The sequence below is a fragment of the Canis lupus genome, chromosome 31, assembly GCF_048164855.1.
Source record: "Canis lupus baileyi chromosome 31, mCanLup2.hap1, whole genome shotgun sequence".
In the NCBI taxonomy this organism is placed as follows: domain Eukaryota; kingdom Metazoa; phylum Chordata; class Mammalia; order Carnivora; family Canidae; genus Canis; species Canis lupus.
The window spans coordinates 11,227,191-11,246,394 of NC_132868.1; the positions used below are offsets into that span (position 1 = coordinate 11,227,191).

Consider the following 19,204-nt stretch of genomic DNA (forward strand, 5'->3'; position numbering starts at 1 on the left):
GTGGTGTGGCAGCTCTGTGCTCTGCTAATATCAAGGTGCCATCGTCCAGTGGACTGCGGGCCTCTTCCCCTTACGCCTGGAGCCTGCGGCAATCCACCATCCAGACTTTCCACACCAAGCACATCTTCCCCACCTTGACCACCTGCCCCTCCTATATTCCTTCTCCTGATCACCAGGGGTTGCCATCACCTCTGTCACCTTTTTTATATTTGACTTCCTCAGCATCGAGACACAGACATTACACCTCCAGTTGGTTAATCTTGTTGCTTGATTTTAAAGCTTCTGGTATTGGCATCCTTGACACGCAGGATCTCTGGGCTCCTCACAGTGAGAAACTCTGGGACTGCTTTCCCATACCCAGTGCACTCCCTTCCTTCAGATAGACAAGACCATCAAAGCCCACTTCTTAGAGCTCAGATTTGGTTGTGGATTTTGATTCTCTTATTTCCCAGTGTGTCCAGGAGAAAATAAAGCCTTCTCAACCTGGTAAGCAAAATATTTCATTCTAAGATCCCAAAAGACCACAAACTTACCTCCTTACCATTTCTGTCTAAGGACTCCATGTTTTAGGAGCTCAAGACCATGCCTGGTGCCCAGCATTCCTGAATGCTTATCCCTCCACAATTTTGCAATCATTTTCTGCCCCATCCTGAAATGCCCATCCTCCCATCTCTGCTAATCTAAGTCTACCATCAGTCCTACCCTCTCATCTCTTCTCATCCTACGTCCCCTCTACATATCTGCCACTCGCACAACTTGACCACCACATACAGACATATATTACCCTTACTCATTCTGAAAACACAAGAATAATCATGTTTTTCTTTTTCAGAGCTGATAACATGAACAGATGGACTTTGTCACCGTATGTCGAAAGTGAAATCCAGCCAAAGCTCTTCCAGCTTTTTCTGGAGAGTCCTGAATTACCTTTTTTGGGAAAATAGAAAAACGAAGATAAAGAATATCCACAGTTTATGGTTCCAGCAGCAGAAATGAGAAAATGCACTGTTAAGGGGCTGTGTTTATGTTGTGTCTCTTCAGGGTCTGTCTTTTGTTATAGAGCTGGAGAAGAAACTAGAAGCTTCCAAAGGTCCTCAGTTGCTAACCGCTAGAAACTTCTGCCTCAAGCATGTGATGACCACAGTGCTTGGAAAACACTTGCGTTTATTTCATACAATCTGTGTGTTTGTAAGAAATGGAATTTGTTTGCTTATGTTGTAGATGAACTCACCAGCCCTGTGTTAACTGACCCATTTCTACATACTAGATATATAGATAGAGTTCTACATTGTATAGATTGTAGATCCCTTTGTTCATCTGGAGACGTGACTATGATTTACTGTTCCTTCTGTAGGTGTGCTTTACACAAAGGTATCTTGCCAGAGGGTTCAAATCAAACTGAAGCCCGTCTTTCTTCCTAACGCTTCATCTAGACTGAAAAGCAAAACTTAATTGTTATTCTTTTTTTTCTAGCTCATTAACCATAACAATAATCCAAATCCTTTTAGGGTACATTTTCCTTTTTCTTTTCGCACCATTCATTGATTTTTTTTTTTTTTCTAATCAGTCTCTTTCTATTTGGATCATTCACAGTGAAATACCCCTTCCTTCTCTTTCCTTCCTTCCTTCCTTCCTTCCTTCCTTCCTTCCTTCCTTCCTTCCTTCCTTCCTTTTTTCTTTTTCTTTTCAGGACCACCCTCTCCACCTCATGGTCTTTGTTCTGAAGAGCAGTTTGGTGATAATCTTTTGTCATCGCTGCATGCATATGTTGGAACTTCCAGCCTTCTGTTCTCTAATTGGGTTCCCCGTCTCCCCTCTATTTTTAATTTAGATCTTCCTATGGATATTCTTCAGGCTATGACCTCCATTCTCCTCTCTGGAGATCATCCATGATATATCTACTACGTTAAATGTTGTTGAGTGTACTTGTCTTAACCTACACCTCTCAGGGTCATGTCTCATGAGTCGACACTGCGTACTCACCATTTTTATGAATAAATTGGGAAATATGGTATGTAGTATGCAGACACTTGGCATTTATCATGTATTCCAAAATTACATGTATTAACTAGAAACTGTAAGTTGTAGCAGATGCAACATTTTGGTAAGCTGTTTGATGAACTGTCCTTATCAACTAAAGTGGAACTTCTCATCCTGGCCCTCTGGACATTTGGAGCTGGATGATTCATTGTTTTAGCTGACTGGCTTGTACATTGTAGGATGTGGGGCAGCATCTTTAGCTTCTATCCTCTACTTGCCAGTAGCACGTCCTGCTCAAGGAATGAACCAAAATGTCTCCAGACATTGCCGCATGTCCCCATGGTGGAGGTGGTTGGCAAAGTCAGCCCTGGTAGAGAACCACAGATCTGAGGTTAGGTACTAATTAAAGACAGGAGTCCAAAGCCAATATATAGGAAGAACAACACATAGAAATGAAAGGAATGTGGAGTCCAGCATGTTGATGACTGTCAGAGTACATTAAATACATCACATTATTCCCATGCAAAATATTCCTTTTGAGTGATTTTGGTATGTGTCTGCATAACAGCAGTTTCAAAGGAAAATAGCTTTGCTTGAAGTGGGAATTTATCCAAAAGGTGAAATAAGAGGATCACATCCAACATTTGCCCTGGAAAGATTCAGAATTCTTTTTCTCTTGACAGTAGAGGGAGAGTTTTTTCTTTATTTCTTTTTAATTTTTTTTCACTTTTGGTCCACCAGGGATATCTCAGATTCAGAATAAAGTATTGATATTCCACAAAAGACGAGTAAAAAGGACTAATGCTCAAGCTCTTGGTTGCAAATGTTGTGCGGAAAGATTTCCCAGAGTGCCAAGAAGAGGAATTTTTTTTTCTTTTCAGCAAAAAGTGCAGAAACCTTGGTTAACTTGCAGAAATAAAAGGGAAATGGGGACCCACCTGTCACTCAAAAAGAATTGCAGAGAAATCAGGGATCTATCACCAAGACTGGTTTTAAATAACTCACCGTGCTCCATTTTGCTTGGATACATTCACCTGAAAGTAGAAGCCACAGCAGGTCTTTCGTGAAAGTCAGACAAGGATCGCGCTCTGCTCAGCCCTGTTGAGGCATCCGAAGGTCCTGGCACAGAGCCAGGGATGGCAAATGTCGTGGGGACATTGCCGAAACGCACTCAGGCCCCAGTAGCACCTTCAATCTTCCTGCTCGTTGAAGTCCGCCTTTCTTTTAATCTGATACAAGTGGCAGAAGCCACTGCTGTTCTCAGAGCCACACTTGTTCAGATCCTGGGGTGAGAGGAAGATCATTGCCTATGTTAAGGCTGAGTGAAGTGGGATGAAATTATCTGGATTTTGAAAGCTGGCAGAGCTTCATCCTCAGCGAGGGCCCTAGAGCAGCCGCCGGATCCTTCCATCTGTGAATGGCAATTCCCAGCAGCTCCGTCCCCAAACCACTGCTTTTGGCTGCCCTCCTAATTGATAACGTGAAGCTTCCCCTGCTTAAAGAAATCTGTGTTCATCGCTTGGAAAGGAGAACAAGGCAGAGCTAGGGGAACATCTCTCAGTGTAATCGAATGCTTTGGATTTCATGTCCCCACTTTAGAACTCGGATTACAGGGTCCTAGGCATAGAGAGGATTTCTGATTCACGGCTCCTCACTTGATTATAAACCCCAGCGTAAAGTCTCACCTACCTGAGATGGGACCTGTGCACAAGCCCCAGCTGTGCCGTTTGTTCTAGAACCTCCCATGATAGAGGCATGTTGACTTTCTTCTTGATATTCTAAGACCCTGACCATGGAGGAGCTGCCTGAAGCTGCCCTCTCAGGGAACACATCTGCTTCTCCCCAGTACCTCACACTGGGCGCACAGCAGGGGACCCAGCTTTCTCCCCAGTTTGCTACTGTCCCCGAGGTCGAGGAGCCTGGAGCAAGACGGCCCGCTCTTCCTTTGCCACATGTGGTGTGTGGAAGATGGTGGCACTCTTCACACCACTGGGCCTTACTAATGACCAAGTTGAGGAGCGGGGGTGATGCCAACTATCCTTCATAATAATTTTTTTAACTGAGCAATGTCTAGTATAAGGCATTAAAGGTGGACGTGAGGCACAGTAGCCCGTACAAAAGTAGCCATCAATATTAAGATATTGATATTCAATTTCAGAAAAGGAGATCTAGAAAGCCGAATTCAAGTTGGCCATGCAGCAATTGAAGAAAAGCAGGGAGGTTCTGGAGCTGGGCCTGGCTCGTCTTTATTCAAATATCCAGCAGGTATTCACTGGACACCACTATGTGTACTGTGAGAAGCTGGAGACATAAAGGTTAAAAAGACATAAAGATTGAAGAAGCCCATGAACAAGATGCTCAGAGATTGCTAAGTGACTCGTACGTATGTAGACTGGTACATTTTAGTAGGGCCATGTGGAGCAAAGCCAGCTGGGGTGGGGGTGGGGGTGGGGGGTGTTGGATCTAAGGAGAGCACTGAGCCATCATGGCAGAGAAGCCCAGGGTGGTGGAGTTGAGGAAGGTGGGTGGGGGAGCTAAAGCCAAAACTGTACCCCATTTGCTGACTAAGCATGTTCGTGAAGGTCTTAAACCCACAGGCTTCAATATTTGAGTCAGCGTCCTGCACAGGGCTTTGCCGAGCAGGGGATGGGGATGCCAATGGCTTCCTGGTACAGGATTTTTCAGGGGCCCTCAGCCACGGCAGGTGCACTCACTTCCTTCATCTGCTCTTGACTCAGCACCCGGACTGACTGGCCTTATTCTCCTTGTGTTGGACCAGGGTGCTGCTCCTGGCAGATGCCTTCTGGAATCTCACCTGTGAATTAGACCCCGATTCCTATTTAGACAATAGCCTTACTTATATACCTAAAACACAATAATATCCCCCATTATATGATCCACTTACCAGGAAGTCATATTTTTTTCTTTCAAGGTGGCCTGTCAACTCACGCATGCCTCCATCAGACTCAGTTGGCCTGGTGAGTCTCCCCTTTTGGGCTGGGCTGCCCAGAGGTTGGTGATGAGTCTCCTGTGCTGGAATGCTATTGGTGCTGCTTTCTGGTTGTGTGGCATAACATCTGGGTCATCTAGTTGAAACCCCACATTCTTCCCACTTTATATGACACCCTAGGTTTTCCAGAGCCTTTAAGGCTTGTTCTCAAAGGCCCTAGCACGATCACTTCCTTGAGATTCCATGGAGTACTCTGGACACCCACCTGTGTGTTCCTCCTTTTGTCCTTGGGGCTGGCAGGTGACCCACCATATCTGGGTTCTGATAGCACCCAGGCATTGAACCTGCCCTTCTTCCACCTGACCACAATGCTTTATGCTTTCAGCCTCAACTTTTCTTTGCCATGGAGCCTCCTAGAAGCTTGCTGTCATTCACTCTCAAAATATCTGGGGGCCCAGATCACTAACTGCCCAAGGTTACAGAGGGACCTGTCGAGGTAATGGGAGGCAAAGTGACTTGTGCGATCGCTGCATGCATGGGTGGGTGCTAGAGCAGGACTGGTGCCCCCAGCCAGCTCACAAGTCAGTATTTTTGTTGGGTTTGTCTGCCATCCTTGTGCTCACCTGGAGCTCCCTTCTAGCCTGCCAGGCTCCTTCCATCTGACCTCCTTTTAAATCCTTCCTTAATAAGAAAAAGAATGAAACAGGAAGACTGGGCCTCCACTTTGTTTTATAATTGTTTGTCGTCTTATTTTTAAAGATCTTTGCTCTGGGCACTGCTACTGGAGCTGCACTTACTACATTTATAGTATTTATAACTATTTATACTATTATCTATTATTTATAGTATTTATAACTATTTATACTATTATCCATTTATAACTATTATTACTTTAAAATCTACATGCAACGTATGAGTGAGGAAGAGCCCAGATCATTATCAATATTCTAACCCATAGAAAAATTAGTCAGGCACCGACCAGTTATAAATCCTCTACTCTAGGAAATATTTGTTGCTGGCAAAGATGATCCTGATGTAATGGAAGCATTTAATGTAGAAAATGTTGTTCTATTTCTCTTCTTGATAGCACCAGACAACCAGGGCTCCAAGTGGGAGGAGGAGCTGCAGGGGAGGCTGCCCAAGGAAAGCAATATGTTTGCGAGGCTGATCAATAAGAAGATTAACTTAACCTAGTAGAAGACTTATCAATCTTCTTATTGATCAGTTTAGCAAACATATTAGTGTGCTGGTGTAGCGTTGCAGGCCCGTCCAGACTGCGCTTCATCAGGTCCACAGTAGATGAGCTATCCCTGGCGTTGGCCATGGGACCTCTCGCTTATGGTCTGTACAGCGATAGAAAAGGTCACCTCTCTTCTTGTCCTGTGCAACGTTGTCCCCAGAGAAAGAGATGGATGGAGAAGCTGAAGTGGGAGATGGAGGTGGCTGTTATGAGCTGGAATCAAAGTCAATCAACAAGCTCTTGTTTAGAAAGGAATCCTGTGACTTTTAGTGAAGAGAAAAAAAAATAAAAGTGTAATGGGAGCTTTTATTTGTGAAACATTTAGTAAAAGCTCAGAGAAAATTATTTTAATTATCCACATTTCTGAAAGACCCCATTGTGATAATTTAATGTTCCTCCTACTTGAGTGCAGAAACATAGAAATAGTTCATCTTCAGAATCAGTGTAAGCACTTTCATATTTTATTCTTAAAAAAAAAAAACTATGCTTTGAAATTTTTTGGACAAATGTCAAATACTTCAATTTGAGTCATTGGTATGAAATAATGAAGAAGTTTTGAAGTGATATTTATGTGGGTTTAAAATGTTTTATTTATTCACTCGATAAATATTTCCTGTACATAAAGTCTAAATCTTTCAGCTTCTGACGTAAGCCCAATCTATTCCATGCTGCTCATGGTAAGCTCTTGAAGGGGAACAGAATGGTAGAGAATTAGGTGACATCATTTCCATGAGCTAGAGGGTAGCTTTCCTCTACACTCATTCACGACACTAAGGAAATGGCAAATCCTGAGCTTAATTATTCACAATTAATATTATCTGCAACTTGAGTAATTTTATTATAAATCTGAATCCCCTTCCTAGCTAATTCCATAATTGTTTGCCTCATTTCACCTCATTTCATAAAGGATAAATACTTGGCCCAAGATCAGTTGCCTCTTATTCCCTTCAAAACCTCTGGAGCTAAAGTTCCATTCCAGAGGGACTCAGACACCATTACATCTTAACGTATTAGAGACGGGATCAACATACAATGCTTCTTGCAGCGGAGAAAAGTGCTTAGCTGAAAGGAAAAAAGAAACGTTTATTTCTCTGAGGAACTCTTGGTTCCTCTGGGGAATTCCTGAGAAAATCCTGGAGAGAAGAGTCAAACGCTGGAGGATGTCCGCGGCGATGTTACGGAGGAAGCACTGAATGAGTGGGCACCACAACCTGTGATAATTACCTTTTCATCTCATGTAATTTCAAGGCTTAAGCAGAGAAAATGAGGGAATCATATATTGGTTAATTCATTCAACAGTATCTACGGAAAGCTTCGTATTTTGCCAAGAATCGGCCCTGAAAGATGAAAATACATGTTCTTTGACTTCAACAATTTCTGAGTGTAGAGGGCGAGTAGGCCTGTGCTGCCATGACCATCTGGGGGAGCATCTTGAAGGCATGCCACCTCTCTGTCTATGTGGAGGGGCCATAACACACTCACCTGCTAGCGAGTTTCCTTATGGGGAATGGGACTTTGGGGGCCTCCACTGGTTGTGGAAAACCAAGGTGGAAACCTTTTTTTTTTTTTTCTAGAGAAAGGGAAAATCAGAATTTTAACTTGTGTCTATCTCCATGTGTGAGGTTCTACAGGAAGAGTGTGGCTTGTTGAATGGGCTCAGGTGTGTGCGGACAGGTAAGCAGGAAGGACATGGCTAGGGAGTTTGGTGGCCCTTCAGGACCAGCCTGGGGCTCTGATCCTTCTCAAGTCTGCTTTAGTGAGAGCACAGAATACTCCATTTAACAAAATAGAAAAGCAAAATGAACGATCCTTGACCACATACCTCTTCCGGATGGGACCTGGCCTGGTCTCGTTTCAAGTGGTTCTGGGGTCTGTAGCTACATGGAGGGTGCTGGCTCATCCTTGAGCATCCAACATACAGAACATGCACGGCTCTTTCTTTGGATGAATCCACTCTAATTCAAGCCTACAGTTTGTGATCGATCCTTAGCACACACGTGTGTGGCTAACTTCTGTCCCCTAGATGTAGCAGACAGTTTTCAGGGCACACAAGGCAAGGAGATGAGAATATTATTTTCTTCTTTAGTTTTTTTTTTTTAATTCAGGAATTATGAGTTAGTGTATATCTTGATGTTTGGAATTTGGAGATATTTAGAGGAAATGATAATTGTAGGGTTTCTTGATCCAGTTTAATAATTTTTTTAAAGCTGATTATGGTGCAAAATTTTTAGGAAATAAAATCATGAACCTGACTCAGAACACTGTTTACCGGAGGTAGTTGGCAAGATAACTAGTATCAGATTCAAATAATGAGCCTGTTACAAATTCTGATTCCCGGGCTCCTCCTCAGACCTAGGGAAGTGAAACCTCTGGTGCCACAGGCCCAGAATAACGAATGTTAACAAACGTTCCTATGATTCTTATGCCTCTAAAGTCTTAGAGGCCATTTGTTTAACAGGCTTGCTCTGAGTTTATTGAATGTTACCAATGTTTAGATGCTCAAAAGTTTACATGTAGCTGGTATCTATAGTTATACAATATATACACATATGCATATGGTTATAAATCTGTTGGGTTAGAGCTTACAACCTTCCTGTGAACGGCAGCTTGACTTAACACAACACCGACGTGCAGTAATCATGGAGTGAAACCCCCAGACCATTGTTCTGGGGGTTGGCTGGTGCTTGCAGATGCATAGTCCCGTGGCTACAGTTTGGCATCACCACCATGTCTCGGGCCCGGTGTGGTGTGTAGTAATTACAAACTCAGACAGAAGAAAGTTAAGTATCTTAGAGACTCTAGCATCACTTCGGGTCCACCTGCACTTGCAGACCTCAGGTAGAACTCGCCGCACGTGGTGGCATCAAGGCTGAGATGTCTTCTGGGTTGGGTGTTTTCCTGGAAATGGATGGACATGGGGTTTAGGAAAACATGCTCCTGGGAAAAGGAGTGATTTAGAGTCATACCGTGGAAGCTTTTGCGGCACAAAGACTTTGTGTCCTTGTGTAGATTTGGATTTTTACATGAAAAGTAACCCAGAGAAGATGCCCACACAGAGAAGATCCTGAGACCGGTGGAGCTGTCTCACTGTCGGGGTTTCCCTGAGATGAGAGACCCCGTCTGTCTAATCCTGGAGGCCATGCAGAAGAGATTGGGCACCTGCTTGTCTGTGGGCTAGCAAGCCTTGGATGGTTCACCAAAGGGAGTGACTTTTATGGTTCCTTATAAACCTAGGAGATTATGATTCTGCTAAATTATTTGTGGCAAAAAGTACAGTTGTATCCAAAAGTCTGTTTATGTTGTAGGTAGCCAACAACGCAGGGAAATCAGTGCCTCAACAAAGCCAAAGGTTTAGAAACATGATCTCCAAAGCTGCTTCTTACTGAGATACCAGACTTAGCAAAATGAAATGTTTGTCTCCAGTTCAGGAGATTTATTTCTGTCATTCCTCAGCAGAGAACGTCCCCCAAAGTGCAGACAAGCACGTGGGTGCTGCTGGCTGGCTCTCTGAGCTGGGATGGGGTTGTGCGCCCCCGCCCCTCCTCCCCCACTTGCTCCCCTTCGGGGTCAACGTCACACATTTATGGAATAGCTAACTGCGCTGAAGAGGGTAGCTTTTGACCAAGGAACGGATTTTTTCTCTTTGCTCAGAGTTAATTGGCCATAAGGGGCCCAGGTCTCTACGCTGGTCTCATTAGCGCCAAGTTTTAACTAAATGACCTAACTGACCCAGGTCCACAGCCACCTTCCTCATCAAATGGTGAGATGAAAGTCGCGTGCATGCTTATTGTTCATTAACATTTACATCACAATGCCTGGAATTCCAGAGGCCACTGTTCTGGGAGGTGGCTGCAGGAAAGCTTCTGAGGTTCCTTCCAATCTGGCACCTGCATTTGTGAGACAGGCCAGCGGAGCTCAGCGAGGAAATTGTAGGGCAAGTAACAACAAACAATTGCACACCATTTGACTGACACAATGCTGTGGGTGAGAGATGCGGCAGGTCCAGAAATACTAACTGAGGCTGACCTCACAGAGCCAGCCCACTTAGACGCAGGACGATTCATTTCTCGTAAATGCGGGTGACCTGAGCAGCGTGAGATCCATGAGGTGAGGAGCACAGTTTGGCTGAAATGCCTGTAGGGGAGTGGCCACGGGACAGGAGCTCATTCATTCATTCATTCATTCATTCCCTCCTCACCATCTGCAAACCACACACAATGTGCTGGAGACCAACCTGAGCGAGGATGTGGAGCCAGAGAACCCAGGTCTCTGGGGGAGCCTGAGCCGGGGGGCTACGTACCGAGCTGGGGTACTCTGTGGCCACCGCTGTCTCTGCTGCATGGCAGGGTGACCCTCAAGGTGACCCTCAGAGCCACCCCGGGGGCTGCCAGTGACCTTCCCTCACCCTTAACATGCTGCGCCCCTGGGGACCAGCTATGACCTTGGGTAAGGTGATTCTCTGGACTCTTGGCAGGTGACAGTCCCAGCAGCTGGGGGGGGGTGGGTCCTTCAGCCCCTAAGAGGGGATGTGGTAGGAGGGATCCCAGGGTCACTGCAGAGATCTGTGTTCCACCCGTGGCAGTGCTCCTGCTCTGAGCCGCCGACCCCCGGTCACTCAGCTCCTGCTGGGAGGCCTAGTCCCCTTGGCACATCATTGTGCTATGTCTGAGCCTGGTCGTGGAGCTGGCAGATGTGGCTTCCTTTTGTGAACTAAATATGCCCTTTATAATTTTCACCTGATACTGAGACAGGTGCAGGGCGGGGGGGAAGCAGTTAGAAAGTCCCCTGTCTGTCCTGCCTCTGCCGTAGAATAGGCCTCCTCCTTTGCATTCAGAGCTCCGTTCAGTGGAGTTACCCTGTCCCTTTATTGACTGACCTTTCTTCTCCTGGCCAAGTTGATAGCTCTGATAGGTATCGTCAGAGCATAGTCACAGGAGTGATTAAAGATTAAGGAAGAAAAGATCTTCAGACAAATCTTAAAAATCATTCAGTCCAGGAAAATAAAAGGCCAGGGACTTCAGGGAAGAATGAGAACGTGATGGTCAGCGTTGCACGGGGTCATGGGAGGGGATCCTTTCATTGTGCCCCGTCAGGCGTCTTATCCTGAATGATGAGCGAGCGCTCTGCTGTGACAGTGGGTCACGATTCCCACCCTATGTGATATTACATGTGCCTTGCAGGTGTTTTCCAGAAGCAGTTTCCAGGAAAATTCAATCCTGCCTGCATTGACCAAGGCCACCTCCTCTCTAAGCTTGGCCTGGCATTCATTGCTTTACACGATGTGCAAACTCAATAAAACATACTACTATTTCTGGCTGGAGACGTTCTGTGACGCTGCATTACAGAGTAGACATTCTGGTCAGAGGCACGGTACCTTCCTCCATGCACCTGGAAAATCCAAAGAAGGGGAAAAATGAACAAAGTCTACCTCACAAGCCCAAGATCTGTACATGTCTCCCCATTCACAATTGAAGGGACCCAACATGAACAAACCCACCCAAAGGAGGGTCTCATGCATCCCCTGCAGTCCCTGGGCAGGCAGATCGTGTGCACAGAGCTGTGGTTCATGCACTAGGAAACAACCTTGAAATATGTCATGGAAGGTGTTATTTTCATGGAAATCGAGAAATGTAAATAGCTTACTTAACCTCGCATTCTTGGTCCACACAATGGTTTTTAGATGCCTCTCACTTTAAGATGCATATAGAAAAAATATAAGCATATTTAAAAATGCATCACTCCTATTCAGCAGAAAAACAAAACTTGGACCGGTTATATCTAAACCCCAAATAGGTTACAATTAACCAAATGATTTCTGGCTGTTAAATAATAGTGTTATTTTTGAGATGTGTGCTTTTAAAATTTATTTTTTAAAATTTTATTTCTAAAATTTTCTTTTTCTACCCATCCATCATCTATCATCTATCTATCTATCTATCTATCTATCTATCTATCTATCTATCTATCCATCCATCATTGGTCACCTATTTTTTTCCATTGGGAGACATGGTCCCCACCTTGTCCCTTATGCTGGCTATCATCTTCTCCATGGCTGGTGGAAACCCACTCTCATTTCTACTTTACAGATCCTGAAGGAAAGGTTCTCACCCACCATCTTGGGTCAAGTGTGCAACCAGGGCCAGCGAAGGCATGAGTCATCCTGGGGCAGATTATCAACCTGAGCCTGTCAGTGATGCAAGGGTGGGGGTAATTGCACTAAAGGTGGGTGCAGGTAGGTGCTGGCCAGCACAAACTGACACACCTGTGAGGGTGGGTAAGCTGTTGAAGCACTTCTGTGCTAGTTGGTAGATAGCAGGTGCCACGGGGACTGCAGCTACATCCCAGCCAAGGGTCTCTAATGCCCCTGGGCCTCCCACCACCTAATCACCATAGGGGGCACAATTGGTGCCGAAGGGGCCTCCAGGACATGGTCTAGTGTCCAAGTAGCATGCTTCTACTTAGTCAGTGGTGAAGGTGGATAACTGTCCAATACTGTGTCTCCTGCTGTCCCAGACATAGGGCATGGAGGAGAGTGGGGCTGAATGGGCAGGATGGCTGGGGTAAGGCTGCAGAGAAACAGAGTTCCCAGCACATCCAGCTGATGTGACCCTACCAAGCTTTGTGCCTCTCTACACTCTGCTTCATTCTCTATTCACTGAGGCTAACTCCACTGGACCCTGTGGTATATAAAGCACTTGGCACAGAACAGGCCAAGATAAGTGATCATTACAGGAATGTGGTTTTAACAACCATAAAGTCCCTTAAAAGAGAAGTGCATGGACACTCTGCCTCTCCACTGCCCCATGGTTTTTGGAGACTATATAGCTAATTTCCTCAGAAACTTGAAGTGATTGAGAATGTCATTGGGAACCCAGAACCATGGCTCTGATGCAGACTCATTACTCTGTGTCTAGAGACACAAGCTCCACATGGCTCCCTGGAGCTGCTCTCATGGTCGGAGTCCCACAGCCAGCATGGCACTCCGGCCTTGTCCTCCTCAGGGTTCACTACCGGCGAGCATGTGTCTAGGTTAGAGCATGTGTCTAGTGCATGTTCTCTGCCTTTTCATCAGAATCTGAATTGCTCGTGTGCAGAGTTTGCCTGTTTTAGCAAAGACCTGCAATCAATTACTTGCACAGTTACTGGAACTGGAATTAAGAACTCTTTACTGAAAGAAAGATTTAAAACTCCAAATGCAAAATAAGCACATAATTACAACTATTACAAGTGCAGTGAAGAAAAAGTGCCTGACATGATAAGGAGGAGTATCAGATACTTGCTGATCCAAAGCTTAAAGTCTAGCTGCTTTCTTACATATGATGGAAAACTACATCTTCTAACATGTTAACACTATCTCTCGAGTAACCGATATTTTTCTGGCATCATTAAAGATCCACAAGATGTAATGGCAGGTGGATTCACGTAAAACAAAGGTAGGTCACCAACGCCCGTTCTGGTTGTACTCTCCAGAGACACATGACCCCTTCCCCTTTAAATGAGTCCATTACAGGGAACTGTCTTTAAATTCTTGCATATTGCGGCAATTTTTTGGTTTAGAGGTGATCAGACCTAAACAGTGAGAGACTCCAGTAATGTTCTAGACACACAGAGAAATAACACTAAGGAGAAGTCACACTAATATTAATTTGCTAGAGTATAACACAGTCATAAAGAGACTCTTCATGGCCATATCCCTCAACTTTATTACTCCAAATGTAGGCTTGCAGGTAATATTGTCCCAGATGCTAACCAGCCATGCTGTCTGCACTAAGTTGGCTCATAACACTCTACTCGTTGTAGAATAATGAGGATTCTAAAGATTAAGGCCACCTATTAGGGAGGTGTTATAAATAAACTAATATTTTTAAAACACACCAAGCAATTTTAATGCACATCTATGCATTAGGAATAGAAAACAAAGGAATACACATTTGAAAAGTATTTTACTTTTCTTTTGTACATAATATATCATTTCAGGGATAATATCCATTGCTTATATAGAAAATTCTAGAAGGGAAGGCAAAATTAGGCAAAGATTATTTTTTTACCAAGCAGATAATAAAGTCTCAGATTTGTAAAAGGTAAAACCAGCTTTCTCTTTGAAAAATTGGTTATTTGCAAAGTAGACATTAATTATATTTTACAAAAACAAAGATAAATGAGAGGAATTATTTAATTGTAGACAAATGCAGGTATTTTAACAACACACAATGTTGTTTGTTACACAAGGGTTTATGGATTATCCACAACATGTTAGCTATTGGCCTAGATGCTGGGGCAGCATATGCTATGTCACATGGCACAGGGGATTAAGGTTGCAGATGGAACTGGGGTTCTTATCATCTGACCCCAAGATGGGGAGATTATCCTGGGTCTCACGGGGGTCCTTATCAGTGAAGGAAGGAGACAGGAGAGTCAGAATCTGAGGAGGAGATGCACCACAGAAGCAGACCTCTGAGCGGTGGGTTTGCTGGCTTTGTAGGTGGAAGGGGCCATGAGCCAAGGAATATGGGTCCCGGAATCTGAATATTTGTCTCCTTACAAATGTGTATGTTGAAGCCATAACCACCCACAATGATGGTGTTAGGAGGCGGGGCCTTGGGGAGGTGCTCAGGTCATGACAGGGCAGTTCATGATGGGCTCAGCATCATTTTTTTATTTTTTAAAAATTTTATCTATTTATTCATGAGAGAGAGAGAGAGAGAGGCAGATCCCTCACAGGCAGAGGGAGGCAGGCTCCATGCAGGGAGCCTGATATGGAACTTGATCCCGGATCCTAAGATCACACCCTGAGCCAAAGGCAGATGCTCAACCCCTGACCCACCCATGTGTGCCGAGATCAGCGTCCTTATGAAAGAATCACACAGAGCTCTCTCAGTCCTCCTGCTCTGTGAGATGTGAGAAGTCTGTGATCCGACCCCACCCTGCTGGCTCCCTAACCTTGGATATCCAGCCTCTCGAACTGAGAGCAATAAGCTGCTCTTGATAAACTACTTGGTCTATGGTGGTATCTTGCTCTAGCAGCCTGAACTGACTGAGATGGTGCACAGCAGCCTCCAGAGAGGAACACAACCCTGCTAGCATGTTGATTTTAGCTCTGCGAGACCCATTTCAGGTTCTGATGTCCAGAACCATAAGGTAGTTTTAGGCCACTGTGTTATATTCATCTGTTAGAGCAGAAACAGAAAACTAGTGCAGTCAGGCAGGCGGCTTCCATCCAAGACCACAGCAACAGTATTTACCTCATTTCCTAGAAACTCTTAATGATTCACCACCTCCCCCTTGCACACTTTCTTTCTGTATTTTTTGGCCATATTTTTTTTCCTTTTTTAAGAGTTTAAGGTAAACTCGTTACTGTTCTCACCTCCCATGCCCACCCCCCAGCACTACTCTAAATAAGTTCTTAGATTCAGACTTTATAAGAAGAGTTACCACCTTTACAGTTCAATTCAACTTGCAAACAATTGTTAGCATAGCCAGTTTAAAGAAATCTTGGAAACGTTCTATGTGCTAGCAGATCATGGCAAGTTTATGACTCTTAGATACCCTCCTTGGGTTGTTTCTCCCTCAATAGAGTCTCTAGAGATAAAATGTCCCTGGGTATATAGATAAGACCAGGTGGGACAGGCCCCTGGAGAGAGTGATCCCACACTGTGCGGGACCCACAACCGAGGTAGGCACCAAAAATCTGCCTTTCATTTTAGCTAAGACAACACACCAATTTAAACTCTTCAGCTCAAGGATTTAGTTAGGAGTCATACTACAGTCTGGAATATTCTTTCAGCCAGCCCATGGGTAATACAAGTCCTTGCTACCACTTCGTGCTGTGTGCAGATGAACTTCGTAATGCCCCCCTCATTTTAATACCTGTAGCATCTTAATACCTGGTGAATATTTCTGTACACCTTACTGCTCTATCAGATGATTCAACAAATCAAAGATCAAAACAGGATGAAAGCATGTTGATAAGTATGTAAATGGAAACTCTGATATTTTTAAGAGAAATATCATCTTGAAGGAAAATCAGCACCTGTGGTGGAGGTTGGGACAATGGTCGGTGGTCTCCCCAGCAGAGAGAGCCCAAGCAGAGTCCCAGCCCTGTAGGGCACAACTGTGCTTCTGAGATTAGGGCCGCCTTCCCAGGCTCACAGTTCCCCTGACGCCCCCCAGATTCTGTTCAGACGCCTGTGATCAAGCAGTGATGCACTTGCACCCGTACACATACTTGTGGAAGTCAAACCACCACTAGCAACTTCTTACTTCTGAAAGTCAGCTGTTGGAGATGAGCTTTACTCCAACAAACTCGTCTCTGAGCACGAGGCTAGCAGACCGGACCCCCTTCCTGTAGCCTCTGCCAATCTGCCAAGCCCCCTGCCCCACCCTATGAAGATATTTGTTTAAGAGTAAACAGATTGGGTCTGCTTGGGTCTGAGTAAACAGATTGGATTTGCTTGGGTCTGAAGGTACACAGCTCTTTGCTTCGGTAAGTAATACATTCAGCTTTCTGTTCCTTGACAGCTAGAACCCAGGGAAGGTCTGCTGACTCTTCCTCACAGACAGGAACTGGTATACATCTGTCAACAAAGGAGGTCAGAAGAGAACAGAAGTCAGAAGAGAGGACAATTAAAATAAGCCTCCTATGCTGAAGTGTGCCCTATGTCGAGTCCTGGCAAGAAACTGAGCAAGTACTTCTAGTGACTCTATTTAGGGAAATGAAATTCTTTGAACATGTATTTATAGCAGCTTTAGTTATGAAGTCCTGAAAAAAAGTGCACAAGATTTCTTATTTTCCATACGAAACATAAAATCTAATAGATTGCTACACCAAATTTCAATTTGGCTCTGGGTAAATTTTGGCTATTTATTCATTCATTACAGAATAAAGATTGAATTTACAATTTGCTTTTCAATGACCAGGTACAGCCTTGGTTAGTTCCCTGAGATCGCAGAACAAGCTGAAAAGGGTGGGAACATGGGGCTGGGGCTGGCACGCTGACCTGATCACTATATAGTCAGTAGGAAGATATTTTAAACACTGTTCAGGTTGTATGTGTGCTGTGTATCTAATGGAAACATCAGAAAATCTCCAATCGGGGCACCTGGTTGGCTCAGTCATTTAAGCCTCCGACTCTTGGTTTCAGCTCAGATTATGATCTCCGGGTTCTGGGATTGAGCGCCACCTGCAACGGCTCTACAGGGTGTCTGCTTGAGATTCTCTCTCCCTCTCTTCTATTCCTCCCCCTGCTAATGCTCCCTCCCCCCCTAAATAAATAAATAAATAAATAAATAAATAAATAAATAAAATCTTGAAAAGAAAATGTCAAATTATGTCGCCTTCATCTTCTGCTGTGTTCTTTTTTCCATAAATTTATTTTTTATTGGTGTTCAATTTGCCAAGATATAGAATAACACCCAGTGCTCATCCCATCAAGTGCCCCCCTCAGTGCCCATCACCCAGTCACTCCCACCCCCTTCCACCCACCACCACCCCTTCCACCACCCCTAGTTCATTTCCCAGAGTTAGGAGGCTTTCATGTTCTGTCTCCCTGATATTTCCCACTCATTTTTTCTCCTTTCCTCTTTATTCCCTTTCACTATTTTTTATATTCCCCAAATGAATGAGACCATATAATGTTTGTCCTTCTCCGATTGACATACTTCACTCAGCATAATACCCTCCAGTTCCATCCACGTTGAAGCAAATGGTGGGTATTTGTCATTTCTAATGGCTGAGTAATATTCCATTGTGTACATAGACCACATCTTCTTTATCCACTCATCTTTCGATGGACACCGAGGCTCCTTCCACAGTTTGGCTGTTGTGGACATTGCTGCTACAAACATCGGGGTGCAAGTGTCCCCGCCTTTCACTGCATCTGTATCTTTGGGCTAAATCCCCAGCAGTGCAATTGCTGGGTCATAGGGCAGCTCTATTTTTAACTCTTTGAGGAACCTCCACACAGTTTTCTAGAGTGGCTGCACCGGTTCACATTCCCACCAACAGTGTAAGAGGGTTCCCCTTTCTCCACCATCCTCTCCAACATTTGTGGTTTCCTGCTTGCTTAATTTTCTCCATTCTCACTGGTGTGAGGTGGGATCTCATTGTGGTTTTGATTTGTATTTCCCTCATGGCCAGTGATGCAGAGCATTTTCTCATGTGCTTGTTGGCCATGTGTGTGTCTTCTTTGGTGAAATTTCTGTTCATGTCTTTTGCCCATTTCATGATTGGATTGTTTGTTTCTTTGCTGTTGAGTTTAATAAATTCTTTATAGATCACTGGGAGACTTTCCCCTAAGATCAGGAACAAGACAGGGATGTCCACTCTCACCACTGCTATTCAACATAGTACTAGAAGTCCTAGCCTCAGCAGACAACAAAAAGAAAGAAAAGGCATTTAAATTGGCAAAGAAGAAGTCAAACTCTCCCTCTTCGCTGATGACATGATACTCTACATAGAAAACCCAAAAGACTCCGCCCCAAGATTGCTAGAACTCATACAGCAATTTGGTAGTGTGGCAGGATACAAAATCAATGCCCAGAAGTCAGTGGCATTTCTATACACTAACAATGAGACTGAAGAAAGAGAAATTAAGGAGTCAGTCCCATTTACAATTGCACCCAAAAGCATAAGATACCTAGGAATAAACCTAACCAAAGAGGTAAAGGATCTATACCCTAAAAACTATAGAACACTTCTGAAAGAAATTGAGGAAGACACAAAGAGATGGAAAAATATGTCATGATCATGGATTGGAAGAATTAATATTGTGAAAATGTCAATGCTACCCAAGGCAATTTACACGTTTAATGCAATCCCTACCAAAACACCATGGACTTTCTTCAGAGAGTTAGAACAAATTATTTTAAGATTTGTGTGGAATCAGAAAAGACCCCGAATAGCCAGGGGAATTGTAAAAAAGAAAACCATACCTGTGGGCATCACAATGCCAGATTTCAGGTTGTACTACGAAGCTGCGGTCATCAAGACAGTGTGGTACTGGCACAAAAGCAGACACAGAGATCAATGGAATAGA

At 44.3% G+C, this 19,204-nt stretch overlaps 3 long non-coding RNA genes across 3 annotated transcripts; all 3 read left to right on the forward strand.

Moving 5' to 3' along the window:
* Positions 1-2,597: 2,597 nt before the first annotated feature.
* Positions 2,598-5,588, forward strand: LOC140621957 (uncharacterized). The gene is made up of 3 exons (XR_012021700.1): positions 2,598-4,359; positions 4,913-4,958; positions 5,316-5,588. It is a non-coding gene; the product is annotated as an uncharacterized lncRNA (long non-coding RNA).
* A 4,402-nt stretch (positions 5,589-9,990) lies between these two features.
* On the forward strand, positions 9,991-11,480 carry LOC140621958 (uncharacterized). Its single transcript, XR_012021701.1, has 2 exons — positions 9,991-10,277; positions 11,351-11,480. It is a non-coding gene; the product is annotated as an uncharacterized lncRNA (long non-coding RNA).
* A 944-nt stretch (positions 11,481-12,424) lies between these two features.
* On the forward strand, positions 12,425-17,432 carry LOC140621959 (uncharacterized). The gene is made up of 3 exons (XR_012021702.1): positions 12,425-13,603; positions 16,689-16,851; positions 17,312-17,432. It is a non-coding gene; the product is annotated as an uncharacterized lncRNA (long non-coding RNA).
* The last annotated feature ends 1,772 nt before the right edge of the window (positions 17,433-19,204 follow it).